We start from the raw sequence: 16,179 nt of genomic DNA on the forward strand, positions 1-16,179 counted from the left end.
CCAAACCACCAATCTCTTCTGAGCCTAGAAATGGAATGCTTCCAGCCATCCACTAATTTGACACTTGCAAAATTGGAACCCACATATTTTCTTCTATTGTTTCCCTTTACTATTTGTATCTCCACAGAAAACCACAAAAATCTAAAGGGTAACTATAGCACTCAATAGTTCCATAACGTGTGGCACATTAGAACAAACTCATCACTATGAAATATGTAATATCTCAAAATTATGAACTAAATGAATTGCAAAAAATTAATATTACTATTGATATGCTGCTATAAATATCCCATCTCTCTCTCTCTCTCTCTCTCTCTCTCTCTCTCTCTCTCTCTCTCTCTCTCTCTCTCTCTCTCTCTCTCTCTCTCTCTCTCTCTCTCTCAAGAAGAATAGCATTACTACTTAGCTGGAAATGGAAAAATAAATAAAAAATAAATAGATAAATAAATAAAATAGTTAAAGCAATACGATTAAAGCAATACGAGAGAATGAATATATTTGCCACGTATTTTTTAACATGGAATTATACAATTAAATTTAGAGAGATGACCTACATACATCTGCCAGTGCACACTTCCCAATTATTGTTTTCCTAAATCTTTCCTGCAAGCGTAAATGTTTCGGCACCTTACCTTCACTAAACTCACCAGACTGTAATGGGAGCGCGTTTTCAATTATATTCTTATGATTCAAGCTAAGTTTCACAAGAATATTGTGATTCATCGAAAGGGAAAAATTAAATCATTACTCATTCATTTAATTGTTTATATATCTAATAATTATTTATCTATTTTCATTCAGCTATTTGTTTATCTATTTGCTCATTTAAGTATTTATTATCTATTTTTACAACTCTTTTACATTTCTCCTTTCTTTCTCTAATTCAGTTTCAAATGACAAGAAGAAAAAAAATATTGAGACGACGGTTCCAAGGCACACGCATCCAATCAACGGAAAATCAATTGCGAATAAATATTACAAGCACGCAAACATTCTTAACACTCTCCTTTTACGAGATGGATCCATGCTGGGAACTCTTCTTCTTCACTATCAATGCATTCATCTATTTACTTATACACTTATATTCAATTTTCCTGCCAGTTTGTCTATGAGTCTCTTTCTGTAACCTAATCACGTATCTCCAAGTGACAAGTAATATTCGGTCTTGATCTCGAATATGCTTCTGATGAGATGGTTGCGTGGAGGATCGCGCTGGGACGAGAGAGAGAGAGAGAGAGAGAGAGAGAGAGAGAGAGAGAGAGAGAGAGAGAGAGAGAGACCTACCGTCAGGACATAACTACACATGTGGATAAAGTAATGTATATATAGTTAGATAGATAAATGAACATACAAACCAGACAGAAATTAGCTATATAGATAAATAATAAATAAATAGGCAAATGAAATATAGTTAGATGGACAGACACACACAGACAGAAAACATAATAACTAAAGCAACGGTATAATCCAAGGGCAGGTGGAAGGAGGAGAAACATAAATGAATTACACCCTATTTTGTAATTTTTTTCTTTGTTCTCTCTCTCTCTCTCTCTCTCTCTCTCTCTCTCTCTCTCTCTCTCTCTCTCTTCACGCACGCATGCACGAACGCGCGCGCGCACACACACACACACACACACACACACACACACACACACACACACACACACACACACACACACCTTTCTTTCACTACGTCCCTCAACCAGGTACGCAGCCCATTATTTAAAACACTTAATTAGTACTATCTCTTCCGTAATAGCTCTTAAGATAGTGAATTAAGTTGCTCCGCTCTCATCTCCCTTTTCGTGGACCCGTGTATATCTTCCAGGCACAAAGGACGAGGGTCTTTTCACTGTAAATTCTTTCGTCGTCTCTTTGCGTGGCCGAGGTGCCCCAAGCAAGATCCAGCAGCATGCTCCTTCCTTATCAGTGCAGCAGTTAGACCCGTTTTTTACTTTGGTTCTTTGGTGTGAGACGTGTTCTCCAGGATATTGTAACAGATACTGGCGTTGCTTTTTTCTCTGGTCCTCAAAGAGGCTTTTTTTTCCGGGGACAAGCAAAATAAATGATCATCAAAAGTGCAGTTCTTGAAGAGGCTGGACAATCTGTATTCAGCTAACCTCACGCTTCACCGCATCAGGCGACTGTCATCACGTGGGGCAAGGCCTTCACTACAGCAGCTGCAGGTCTCATCATTGTGGCGAGCCTCTTGTCTTGCCGCGGAGGCTTTCGTTAGTTTTGTATCTTGGTCTGTTTCATTGTTCCTGAGATAAACACAGGCGCAGCTGCCCCACCGCATAAGCATCTGCCACAGTTGCAGCAAACGTGTCTACATGTGCGCGTCTTTGTAGGAACTTGTTTTGTACAAAGGCTTGTGTAATCATCTAAGTGATATTATGTCGTGCCACGCTGCACTGCCAACACTCTTTGTCCTACCAACTGCGTTAAATATTACCAAACTGACACAAAGCCTTATTATCTTTTCATTATCATATTACAATAGAAACTCAGTTATAAAATGATCGCAATTTGAGGTAGTAACAAACTTCAAAACGTTTTCCACTCCATCTCATAACTGAATTTGTTACTGGTTTCCACTACTCCATCATATTATTCTCTTCAGTTTGTATCTATTGTCAACAAGTCACACCTGCTCCTTATGTATCCTTCTAACACACACACACCTTCCTCGCCATGACCGACATAATGAAGCAGGAACAAGGCGTGGAGGGATACAAGCTGCACGTGGTAAAACTCTTTATTACGCTGCTCAACTCCTTAGCTTTGGCCTTTTGAATATGTAGCGTGTTACTGCTCCCACGCCCTCTCCCCGGATACCTGGTGATCAGAATGCCGCTGTCATCTTCAGTTTGTGTCATTCTACGTGTTCATTAGTGACTAAACGACATGGATAACTAGATGGATGAACAACGCTGTTATGAGAGACCGGCACGAGTAACACTCACCCTTTCATCTTGACTTCGCTTGATTGACACGCATGTAAGCAGAAAGACGAGCATTTAATTCTGAGACTAATAACTAGCTATACTACAATGAAATATTGCAAATATCAAGGTAATGAACGACATGCCTGTAGTTATTTTTTGTCCTTTCACCTTAGGTATAGACTTGACAGACACGAAACTAAGCAGGTAGACATCCATATAGGTTTGAAACGGACGTGTCTATTGAAATGAAATGTTAAGAAAATATGAAGATGGTAAATTTAGTGTCGGTTATTAGTTGATTATACAGCAGTAACATATGTAGAATCTAATAAATCCTTTTTCCATATATTTTCGAGCTCGTTTCGTTGTTTTGTGTTACCTCAGCCACAAGCACGTTGAGGCTTTCCTTCTCTCGTGTTTCCTCGCTGCCATGAGGAAAAAGGCTAAAGGTTAACAGTTCCACCCCATATTAGAATCAAATTGACGCTGTAATCAACGAGGCGACATCAGAGTAACTCAGTGAGTGGGAATTACACCCGTTTAGCAGTGTATGTTGTGGGCCGGGGAGCTAATACATGCTGCACTTGAACATATGTGATACATTACACTGTTATGACTGTTCTTGATAATAATTAATGAAAGCACACACACACACACACACACACACACACACACACACACACACACACACACACACACACACACACCCGGTAGCTCAGTGGTTAGAGCGCTGGCTTCACAAGCCAGAGGACCGGGGTTCGATTCCCCGGCCGAGTGGAGATATTTGAGTGTGTCTCCTTTCACGTGTAGCCCCTGTTCACCTAGCAGTGAGTAGGTACGGGATGTAAATCGAGGAGTTGTGATCTTGTTGTCCCGGTGTGTGGTGTGTGCCTGGTCTCAGGCCTATCCGAAGATCGGAAATAATGAGCTCTGAGCTCGTTCCGTAGGGTAACGTCTGGCTGTCTCGTCAGAGACTGCAGCAGATCAAACAGTGAAACACACACACACACTCCCGAAGACTCAGTCCTACCCGAAGATCGGTCAGTATGAGCTCTGAAATCTTTCCGTGCCTGGGTGACTAGCAAACGACCGTGGTGAATAACACACACACACACACACACACACACACACACACACACACACACACACACGCCCGGTAGCTCAGTGGTTAGAGCGCTGGCTTCACAAGCCAGAGGACCGGGGTTCAATTCCCCGGCCGGATGGAGATATTTGGGTGTCTCCTTTCACGTGTAGCCCCTGTTCACCTAGCAGTGAGTAGGTACGCGATGTAAATCGAGGAGTTGTGACCTTGTTGTCCCGGTGTGTGGTGTGTGCCTGGTCTCAGGCCTATCCGAAGATCGGAAATAATGAACTCTGGGCTCGTTCCGTAGGGTAACGTCTGGCTGTCTCGTCAGAGACTGCAGCAGATCAAACAGTGAAACACACACACACACACACACACACACACACACACACACACGAATACTTTCACTGCCTTTTGTAAACTAAATTAGAGAGAGAGAGAGAGAGAGTGTGTGTGTGTGTGCGCAAGTGAAGATCAGCAGTTTATTGGGCTCCGTGCGAGGGTCTCCACTAGCACCGAAGCTGCTGCCACGGATACTTAGCTAGAAGGACGGTACATCTTAGACTTATCTCTTTGATCTGGCCTACAGGAGATTGCTAATGGAGTTTTCTCCCCTGCAACAAACAGGAGGGAAGGAGGGCGTCCTGGTGGAGAGCGGCAGCACCAGTGAAAATATATATGATCGAATCTCTGATCTGCGCACGGATATAATCGTAACAATTTCTCCGCAATGAAGGGCAGTGCAGCTTATCATTATTTTGTTTTAAGGAATATTTTTTTGCTTGAATTACGCAGCCAATTACGGCCCATGATAAAGGGGAAGAAGAGAGGACTACCGGCGGCCCGGGGAGCATTCAGGAGTGAGTAACTCTGATGGCAGGAGAGAGAAAGAGAGATATCCTGTTTTCGTTTTACTTTTGAAACTCAAAAGTACAATATGCAGGTGAACGAGACGTGGTCTTCTTCAAGGGCGGCTCGGGGTTACCAGCACCAGTCAGGGCCGTCAGGGCTGTAAACGCCTCTGATTAGATCCTCAAGGCGAGCAGATGAAAACGTGGGTAGAGTTGCCTTAGGCCGGCCAGACTCCAGCATGTGTACGTTCCAACGCCGCACCGCCCCCCCCTGGTTTCACCCTACTCAATGTCAAATGCTCCGTCTCGTCTTTATCCCATCCATGATTCTACTTAAAATATTCATATTCCGATGTGACTGAAACACAAATATAAGGCGACACTCGAACTCTCACACACGTATCACATCTGCAATCAAGTGTCCTGCCGATTGCGTCACCGTCTGCGTCGCTCTCAACAGGCTTAAGCCATTCAGGTGCTCCACATGTTTAATTTATTATTCTTTTTATAATGCAATACGGATTTTAAACTAACGCGGGCAGACACACACACACACACACACACACACACACACACACACACACACACACACACACACACACACACACACACACACACACACACACACATTTTTTCATTCTTGACTTAATGAGTGGCTTTTAATCTGATGTACCTACATACCCAGTACCTTTCAAGTTTTCCGAGAGATGGACGTACAGTCAAATTCCTGAGACAGCAAAGTAAACACAAAAAGAGAAAAGAAAAAAAAAAGTATGTATTCACTTATGCAAAAGAAAAAAATGATAATGAGCCACTACATCTGAAAATATAAGAGGCATGACTAGATGATTAGTTCAATTAAGTCACCTCTACCTCGACTAAACCTGAAGATAAATGCAATTACCGTCTTAATCAGTCTCATGAAACTGCTACATAGCTAGAGGTCCTTTATTTTTTTTACGTGAATACCTCTGCATTAAAAGGGAAGGAGGGGAAGCAGGTGGAGGAAGTGAATGGAAGTAGGGAAGATACAGACAGCCGGCTCGGATTTCACTACACTCATTCCTTCCACCTTCTCATTCCACCCATTATCTGGAGGTATAATGGCGAAGCGACCCCTCACTAAACATTCTTAAAAAAGAGATTAACTAAAGAGCGCCTACCTTTACATACGAATAACCCTTTAATTAGCTGGATACAAGAGAGGTAAGCGTGTCTTTAGGGCGTTGAAGGGGCGTAAAAACTGGGCGGCATCTTGAAGTCAGGTTACGCCATTCATCTCGCGCCCTGCTTCTCGCAGCCCCAACGCTGGTCTGGCCGGGACCACGCGCGTTCATTATTCGTTAACGTGTGTAATGTGTATGTTCAGCGTCTTGCTACTAGTGGTTTGTGCTCAGACTGAATACTGAAAGCGTTCTTTTTCACACAAATCTGGTGCAAATATATTCCCTGTCTTGTTTTTAATATGTATGTTTACCGCCTTCTGTTACTGGTAGTGGGTTCCTGGACTGCATATTGAATTCATTTCAATTCACTTAACCCTTTCACTGCGAAACCCAAGAATGTACAACATTAGAATCACCGCACAGTCTTTTCAGGCATCTACGGAAAGAAACGTATGGATTAAGACTTAAAGAGAATACATTTTTCATTGTCTAGCTAGAGAAATGTTTAGAAGTGAGTATGGTGTGAATGAAATAGCTGAGAGTCGTTTGTGATTAAGAAGAGATGTGCCAAAAAGCAATGAAAGGGATAAGTTCCTCATAGACATGTAGATGGATAGGTAGAAGTGTATCCTTTTAACCCCTTCAGTACCATGACGCGTATTCATATTAATTTTGCTTACTATTTGGTGATTTTATACAGCGTCATAAACTTATGTGGAGATTAATAGTGAAGACTCTGTCCATAAATCTTCTAACATTCACAGGCCTTTTCTAATGTAAATAAAATCGTCTAATCGTACCCAAACTCTGCTAAAAAAAAAAGCGTTCCAGAACTGAAGGAGTTCAATTCTGTGCTAAAGCATCTTAGATAAACATACGAGGTACAAAACCGACGATATATTCCAGAATAAAACGCTTTATATCATTCTTGGCTTTGTGACTTTACTGCATTGCCCCCAAGCCTGCCAAAAGAAGTTTGAAGCACAAGTCAAGTGTTTATTTGTACATGACGGAAGGAAAACACTTGCTTCAGGTGACCATCTCTGGGGTTACGAGTCATGGTGCGTCCTTCGGCTCTCTCCTCTTCCTCCTCCTCTTCTTCACCTTCTTTTTCTTCTTCTTCTTCCTCCTCCTCCTCCTCCTCCTCCTCCTTCTCCATGGTAATCGTCTAGGTCGCCTCAATAAAGGGGTAATCAACCATATTTGGCTCTTTATCGATCTCACGTACCGGCGGCATCCTACGAGCTGCTTGAAAATTAGCCCCGTAATGGTCCCCGCAATAGCCAACTCTAGACCCTGAATACTGTCATTACCGTCAGCTGCCCTACCCTCGGCCGCCAAGCCACTGTAGGGTATCATCCCGCAGGGGCCTGACAACCGTGCTACTGTGCCCCTCTCCTTCCTTAGTCCTTGTTTTCTAAAAAGTTTTATGTTTTTGTTCTTTGTATTTTAAGGATTTTTTTTCCCGGTGAGCACAGCATTTCTATTGATTTTACCTAACATCTCACCTTGAACTTTTTATGCCTTATTTATTTGTTTACTTATTTACTTTTCAAATTTTTATTTATGTATTTATTTATTTTTTTGGTGGATACAGGTTTCTTATTTATTTATTTATATATTTTTTTTCGGTGACTACAACTGACATTCTCCTTGAAAGCACTTCGTGATTTCCCCTTCCTCTCCCCATATTTTCACAGCCAGCATATAGTGCAAAATAGCATTATACTTGTGTTTATTATCTTATTCTATAAACGCTTATTTCTTTTTCAGTGAGAACAACTAACAATCGCCTTGAAAACATTTAGTGTTTTTGTTCTTCTCCTTTTATCGTTTTTTTTTTTTTTTTCAACCAGCATCTCACCCGCGGCGGGACAGTTATCAGTGCTCAGCCGGTCCGGTGGGACAGTAATTGGCGTCTGATGGTCCTGGAGCACCTGCCTAGCTGACCTTGGACGCACGCGCAGACAGTGTGCCAAGACGCGGATGCCACACGCCGCCACACTCACCGCATTGCTCACCAAAATTCAAACACCGATAACATTGCATTATTCCCTCATGCATGAACATCAGTGGTCAGTTATATTACAAATTGTGAATGTTAACTTTACACTGACGCTGACCAGCGCAAACTTGTCAACATGCACATCCCGACTACACATTTTCATACCCAAGTGCCGTCACCATATCCCACATCACATCCTCAGCCTAACAAACGAACAGTTCTCTAAGCGGTTCCTATTTCAGAGGTTTCGACGTCTTACTGTGACTACTCTAGCAGGCTCTGGTGGGAGATGTTCCCAGGCTTTTAAGTGTTTTTCATAGTTCTGGTGATCGTGCAACATGGGTTCTGCATTAAATTGGAAGGAAAGGGAGAGAGAAAAAAAATAAACCTACCTAATAATCTATATGGCCACTTAAAAGTCCCTTACGAAACATCTCAAATACAAGCCAACTGCAGTATAAATGGGAGGGAGAAAGAAAAAAAAACATGAAAATTTGAGTAATCACCTCCATGGCTCTTGAAAAGTTATCCTTATGAAACGCAATGACAGTTTCATATTAAAAGACAAGTACTTTAGACACACTTAAGCCCGGCCCACAGAGCATCGCTGTACCTGCTGCACCCACTTCCAAGGCGCATGGGATATTTTTAGATAAGGATTCTCTTCAATTTCAATCAGGTGCAGGTTATCAGTTTGATCTTTCACGGCAGCATGAACACTCACACCTCTAGCCTTGCTGTTATATATCTTTTTTTTCTTTTTTCTTATTCTCTCTAGTCTTTTTTTTTATTTTCGTGAAATGTTCCACTTTCAGAAGTACAAAGAAAAGTGACGATGATTATGTTGTATATTTTGAGATTATTATTATTATTATAATTTTTATCATTATTGTTATTGTAGTTGTTGTTGTTGCTGCTGTTGTTGATTATCAAAATTTACTCTATTTTTCTTTCTCTCCTCTTGCAATTGACGTATAAATCCTAAGTTCAATTACCAACGAGGTGTGAACGTGACGAAGCAACGCTCCTCCTAACAACACCCAATCACTACTTTACTTGACGCCTACGTATGTGACCCGCGGTTGGCCAGAAGGCGAGTTAGTTTGAAGGGCAGCTTTATTGGCTTGGCTTCCCACTTGCCACTGTCCGCCACCGGCCGCTCCCTCTGGCCTGGCGGGCGGGGCAGGTTGAGCAGTGGCCTTCAGCCCCGGGCGACGCACAGCCAACTGCTGCCACAATTTTTCCCTCGAGACATACTGAGTGGTGTTACTTGGTCTCATCATCGTATTCTATGATTTATCATAATCTTTTATTGGGTAATGGATACCAGACGAAAGGGAAAAAAAGAGGTAGAACTTTTTTTTATCTATACATCTTGATGCGTAAAAATAAACTAGTTTTCGTTTTAATCACATGACAAGTGCAGCTGCTTGAACCCCACAGGCCCATGGACAATGCGCATTATACGAACGAGGGTCTCACTCATGCCTACCAGAACCAAATACTCACTCACTCAGAACCCATCTAGATCCACCAGAATTTATCTCAAAACCGTAAATCACTCAGATCCAGAGCAATTCGAACCTATCTATTACCCCAGAACTCAATATAATCACTAGAATCAACTCAGGAACCAATATCTATTCAGTGAGCAGAACTCGTGCAGAACCAATATAACCCACTCATTCTCACAGAAAGAAAACACTCAGAACAAGTACTACTTAATTTTAAAACCACCAGAACATAATACAACATCCCCATGAAGAGCCTTTCTTTGTGGAGCTAGGACTATGACGATATTCGCTTCTACACCCCTATTTTTCAGTTTCGATCTGAAGTTATATTTTTTGATGGAGAGACGCTGTTTCCTCTCATGTTCCGGGCCTTGAAAGTTGGAGACCCTGGACATTTTCTAGTGTTATTCTTCCTTCCTCATGAACTATTTATCATACTTATTCCGCTCTAGGAAGTTATAACACACACACACACACACACACACACACACACACACACACACACACACACACACACACACACACACACACACACCACACCACACACAGACACCACACACCACACGCAGCCACACACACACACATGCACACACACACACACACACACACACAAACACACAGACACACACACACACACACAAGGTTGGGAAAACAATGTGGAAATCCTTTGGTATATACGTATTGTACACCTACACACACACATTCACATCTAAACACGCAGCTACACAGATATATACACACGAGAAGGAAAAAAAAAAAGACATTATTTTCCAGCAAGAATATCAGGTGTCACTTCAACGTTGCATAGAAATTAATAAAGATACAAGTTTATACGATGTTTTTGAAGCACAAATTGTAAAATCTCAAACTGGTTTAAGCATCTTATTATCATATTACGTCCACTTCAGAAAGTTTGTGTACTTTTTATTTCCGAGCATTAAAATGGGAACAGTTTTCACTGAAATCTTACTATTTATTCTTCTTCCTCTTGTTTTTGTAATTCGTGTTGTTCTTCTTCGTCTCCTTATTCGTCTTATTATTTACTGTCGGCTAATTATATAGGAAGATATATTATTACTACAAATATAATTTATTATCATTTATTATCATTATTATCATTATTATCATTATTATTATCATTATTACATATTTGATTATCTACGTATCTATTTGTACTTATTCATTTTCTTCAAAATTCATTGACATATCACTTTGCTAATGTGGTAAGTAATGAATAAAGATTATGAGGGATGATGCTGTTTATGATAATACAGGTGAGTAACGAATGATGAAAGAAAACTGTTGGGTCATTACTATAAGTGCTTGCTGAAGGCTCTCGACTTCCTTATCTTCCGCGCCAAGAACTTAATCAGTCGTGGTTAATGTCCGTCTTTTGAATGGGAAGAGCGTAAACAATGACTATTCTTGGATGAGATGGAAGAGCGAAGACAGTTTTGATTCGTTTCGTAAGGAAGACCGGCAAGGTAGGACGGAGGAGCGGTATCATTAGTATCTCACTGGCGAATACTGAAATCTGACGGTAAGGTGTGATGCAGGGGTGGCATACAATCCTGACGGTTGCGTGGCTCTGCCGTACTGATGCCCATGAAGGGAGAGGAGGAACTACAACAACACATCATTTTACACCACACATTATACCCGGTGAATTACTTACCGATATGCTTAGTTATCTGCTGCAACTTAAGAATCCTGAATTATATGGAATACATTCTTTTTTCTACGTCCAAGGTCTGACGGGCGATGTTTACAACCCAATTTCGAACTCAAGAGGTCAGAGAATCTCCTGGCATGGGGGACTTTCTGGGCCTGCAAAAGACTCCCGTAGGCATTGCAGATCTGTCGGTTGGTTATACCCCGAGGCTTGCGTGTAATATCATGGTAATTATGGAGCGAGACAAGAATGTGTCCTTGTTCCAGTCCATTACATTTCTCGTACAAGACAGTGGGCGGGGCAATGTATCACTCTTAGAACAATCTCACTGTCATAAGCCAGAAATTTGTAGCTGACATTGAAGTTTTTTCAGCAAATATTTTTTTTCTTTTAACTACCTGCAGCGGTCAATCGGCGTTTTCTTTCAAGACGCAAGCAAGTGATGCCGTGGAGGCTGAAAGGCTGCAACCCAAGTCAAGATGAGCAAGAATTTGGTTAATGAAAAAGTGCGACCCTTTCAAGCATGTGCAGGGATAGTGGGGCCCTGTCGCCTCACAAACTCAGGAAACGTAGCTCATGTCAGGGCCGGAGTCTTGTCAGGCCGCATCACTGACACACACGCTATCTTCCATTGATAATTGACAGTCTCGGGGTTAGGTACGGACTAGATACTCCACGGTGGTCTCCCGCTATTACTTTTTTTGTCACACACACACACACACACACACACACACACACAGTATATATGGTCAAAATACTGACAATGTGGTAATATGCCTCAAAATATGATAGAATAAAACAACTGTTTTATTGTAAGATTTAATTTCTTTTAATGACGGAGGTTTCGATGTATAAAAATTTTATGCCTTAGCAACAACATCTATGTTATTTTCTATCTGTCTGCATGTCTTTATGTATGTCTGTCTGTCAGAATCGTCATCGCCGTCATCACCACTGCCAACCCCTATAAGACTTCTGACAGGCAGTCTTCACGCGTCATACCACAGTGCCTGTCTGCCAATATGAGACTGAAAATTTTTCATTGTATTCCCTCCAGGAAGTGTTTTCATTTTAGCGTGAACGCGTTCAAGAGAGAGAGAGAGAGAGAGAGAGAGAGAGAGAGAGAGAGAGAGAGAGAGAGAGAGAGAGAGAGAGAGAGAGAGAGAGAGAGAGAGAGAGAGAGAGAGAGAGAGAGAGAGAGAGAGAGAGAGAGAGAGCGCGCGCGCGTGTGTGTGTGTGTGTGTGTGTGTGTGTGTGTGTGTGTGTGTGTAATTCACCTCGGTCGTCTGCTGGTCATCCAGCCAGTCTTCCCCATTACGGAGCGAGCTCAGACCTCATAGACCGATCTTCGGGTAGGACTGAGACAACACACTCCACACACCGGGAAAGCGAGGCCACAACCCTTCGAGTTACATCCCGTACCTATTTACTGCTAGGTGAACAAGGCCACACATTAAGAGGCTTGCCCATTTGCCTCGCCGCTTCCCGAGGACTCGAACCCGGCCCTCCCGATTGTGAATCGAGCGTGCTAACCACTACACAACTAGGTGTGTGTGTGTGTGTGTGTGTGTGTGTGTGTGTGTGTGTGTGTGTGTGTGTGTGTGTGTGTGTAATTCACCTCGGTCGCCTGCTGGTCACCCAGCCAGTCTTCCCCATTACGGAGCGAGCTCAGAGGTCACAGACCGATCTTCGGGCAGGACTGAGACCACATCAACACACAACACACACCGGAAAAGCAATGCCACAACCCCTCGAGTTACATCCCGTACCTATTTACTGCTAGGTGAACAGGGGCCACACATTAAGAGGCTTGCCCATTTGCCTCGCCGCTTACCGGGACTCGAACCCGGCCCTCTCGATTGTGAGTAGAGCGTGCTAACCACTACACTATGCGGTGTTTCACTGTTTGATCTGCTGCAGTCTCTGACGAGACAGCCAGACGTTACCCTACGGAACGAGCTCAGAGCTCATTATTTCCGATCTTCGGATAGGCCTGAGACCAGGCACACACCACACACCGGGACAGCAAGGTCACAACTCCTTGATTTACATCCCGTACTTACTCACTGCTAGGTGAACAGGGACTACACGTGAAAGGAGACACACCCAAATATTTCCACCCGGCCGGGGAATCGAACCCCGGTCCTCTGGCTTGTGAAGCCAGCGCTCTAACCACTGAGCTACCGGACGTGTGTGTGTGTGTGTGTGTGTGTGTGTGTGTGTGTGTGTGTGTGTGTGTGTGTGTGATCATTTGTCTGTCTGACTGTCTGATTGGTCTGTATTTCTCATCGTTTCAGTAGCATGTGTATTATATTCAGTATTAAAACAACAGCGGGTTGCAATAAGCGGGTCAGGAGGATAACACACAGCTGATTGCCTGAGGCCTTTACTACACTATCAGGCAAACCAGTCTGAATTCTGTGGTTGCGGCTACTACTACCACCACCACCACCACCACCACGGAGCTCAAGGCCGACCCAGTTAGTGGTGTGGATGCCGTAAACGAAAGCTTCCCACGGTGGCTGTTCTTTGCCCTGACTTTAAATGTAAAGCCAATTGATTGGTGGGAAGTGATAAGAATGTGAAGGAAATTATCCAGCAAGAAAATACAAAAATTGATAAGATACACAAATGATGAGAGAGAGAGAGAGAGAGAGAGAGAGAGAGAGAGAGAGAGAGAGAGAGAGAGAGAGAAATGAGGGTACTACAACCGGTGATGCAGGATGGACTGGAGGAGTGAGTAGTGGTATGTGGTTGTCCAGTTCTGACATCTAGTAAAGGAAAAAACAACGCAAGGTTTTTTCGTCTGTCTTATGTCTCTCGAAGTTAAAACAAAAATACTGAACAAAAGGTATATCAAGTAGAAATGGACATTTTTCAAATAAATACAATTTAATCAATGTAATTTTTGTTTGATTTGTGTTGAAGCGTTGGGGGATTTTGTGTGATTAAAAAAATACTAATAATATGATACCTATGTACTTTTGGACGAAACACACACACACACACACACACACACACACACACACACACACACACACACACACACACACACACACACAAACAAACAAACATTTTTATTTTCAACCGTTTATTTTCCTGCAAACAATTCATTTTAGCGAGTTTTTACGAGAATCAGGTTTGAGGAGGAAGGGACGAGGCTGCACCGCTCGTGTGTCTGGCGGTGATGTTTCCTGTTGGGCGGCGGCAGGAGTGGCGCCTCCTGGAAGAACTGACAGATATTGAAGTTCTAATAACCCGCGGAGACAGATGCATTTTATGATTTGTTTAATTTGACAAACAAAATTTCATTCTGATAAGTAGAGCTGGTAATTAGCCACAATTATCTTAAGCCAATGAAGAAAGTTGACAAATAAATCATAAATTATCGCCATCGTCAGTGTTGTGATTGCCACTAGACCGGCGCTAGCAATGTGAGGGAACTTTTACCGCAACCCACTGCAAACCTGCCTTACTGGACTGTGATTCTTTAAAACTCAGTATATCCCTCACTCTGTCGTCTTTTCTACCTTTCTTTCTATCATTTTTCTTTTTATATTTCTTCCTTACCCTAAGTTTTTTTTTATTAATTACTATCTTTTCGCACTCTTTCCTTACTCTTTTACCATCTTCTTAATCTAACTTTTCCTACTTCTCTTTCTTCCTCTTCTCTTTTTATATAACAAGATGTGAAAATATAGAATACAGTAAAACGATGAAAAAATGTCATAACTGTAGGTATATGACATGCTGTATAGTATGCAATTGTGCCAGTGTATATGCATATACAGATTTAGACTTAGAAATCTATATCTATTCTATATAGCCCTCTTCTTCCATCTCCTATTTATAAAGGATAATTCGATCAAACTATTTTGTATTCCTCAACTATGACTAGTGTGAAACTGCATAACCTTATAGCAACTAATGACAGCATGACACTTGTTACTGCACTCGAGTATCCCAGGACGAATTTACTGAGGAAATATACAACAATAGGTTTTAAAATAAACTAAGCACTACATCATAATTTGTCGTTAGCGGGGTCTCCGGAATATACCTAACACTTGCACAAGACCATTCCATTAAGCTCAACGAAAAACTCCAAAAAATATTAGGATTAAAACCAACACTTCAATTTCTTGTTAACTTGTGAGTCTTGCTTAGACAGATCGAGTTTATCGCCCGCGCTGCAGCTCGTACTTCGTCCTTGAGGCTGCGTCAAGCCTACACGCCCGCACCCGACACTTTTCTCCACAACTGATAAGAACAAAAGATGGAGAAAGGTGTGCAGTCAATATTTTCTGGAGTTGCGCAAGAAAAGTGGCAGGACTAGCAGCAACCACAAAACCTGTACCAAAAGCTCCCTGGTTCTTGGATTGCACTCTCTTTTCCTCAGTTCTTGATTTCTAAAGCCTCGGCCCGTTGACCAGTCGCACAAAAACCAGCAGGTCACCTCTGCACTCATTACCAGCACCTCAGCACGGGCCCAGTCATGCAGCGCTGCGGGAATGTAATACTGGACGGGATCACAGAGAACGCGAACGGATAAAACTGGTTCGAATTGAAAGTTCCCCGCCAAAAATGGAAACTCCAAGAGGAAATTGATGACTCAGCTGGTTGGTTACTTTAGTTCAGAGCAACTGAGAATACATATTTTACTGAAAAGTGGTGCAGTGTTGTAATGGTGATGTTATTTTTTCCTAGACAATGTACTGGTATCGGAAAAAAAACAAACAAAATGTTGCAGTGTCGTCTTTCTCGCATGGACGCACTCAACTGCTGGGGAGCAACACGGTTGGTAAAACCAATAAAGAAAATAACTAATCGCATGTTTTACGGTGGGACCAGCAGCATGTAAAAACAAAGATACGGTAAAATAAAAATAGAAACTATGACAAGAGAACTTCAGATCACGCTTAAAGTCTGTGGCAAGAGT

Source organism: Portunus trituberculatus, chromosome 17 (genome assembly GCF_017591435.1).
Source record: "Portunus trituberculatus isolate SZX2019 chromosome 17, ASM1759143v1, whole genome shotgun sequence".
NCBI lineage: Eukaryota > Metazoa > Arthropoda > Malacostraca > Decapoda > Portunidae > Portunus > Portunus trituberculatus.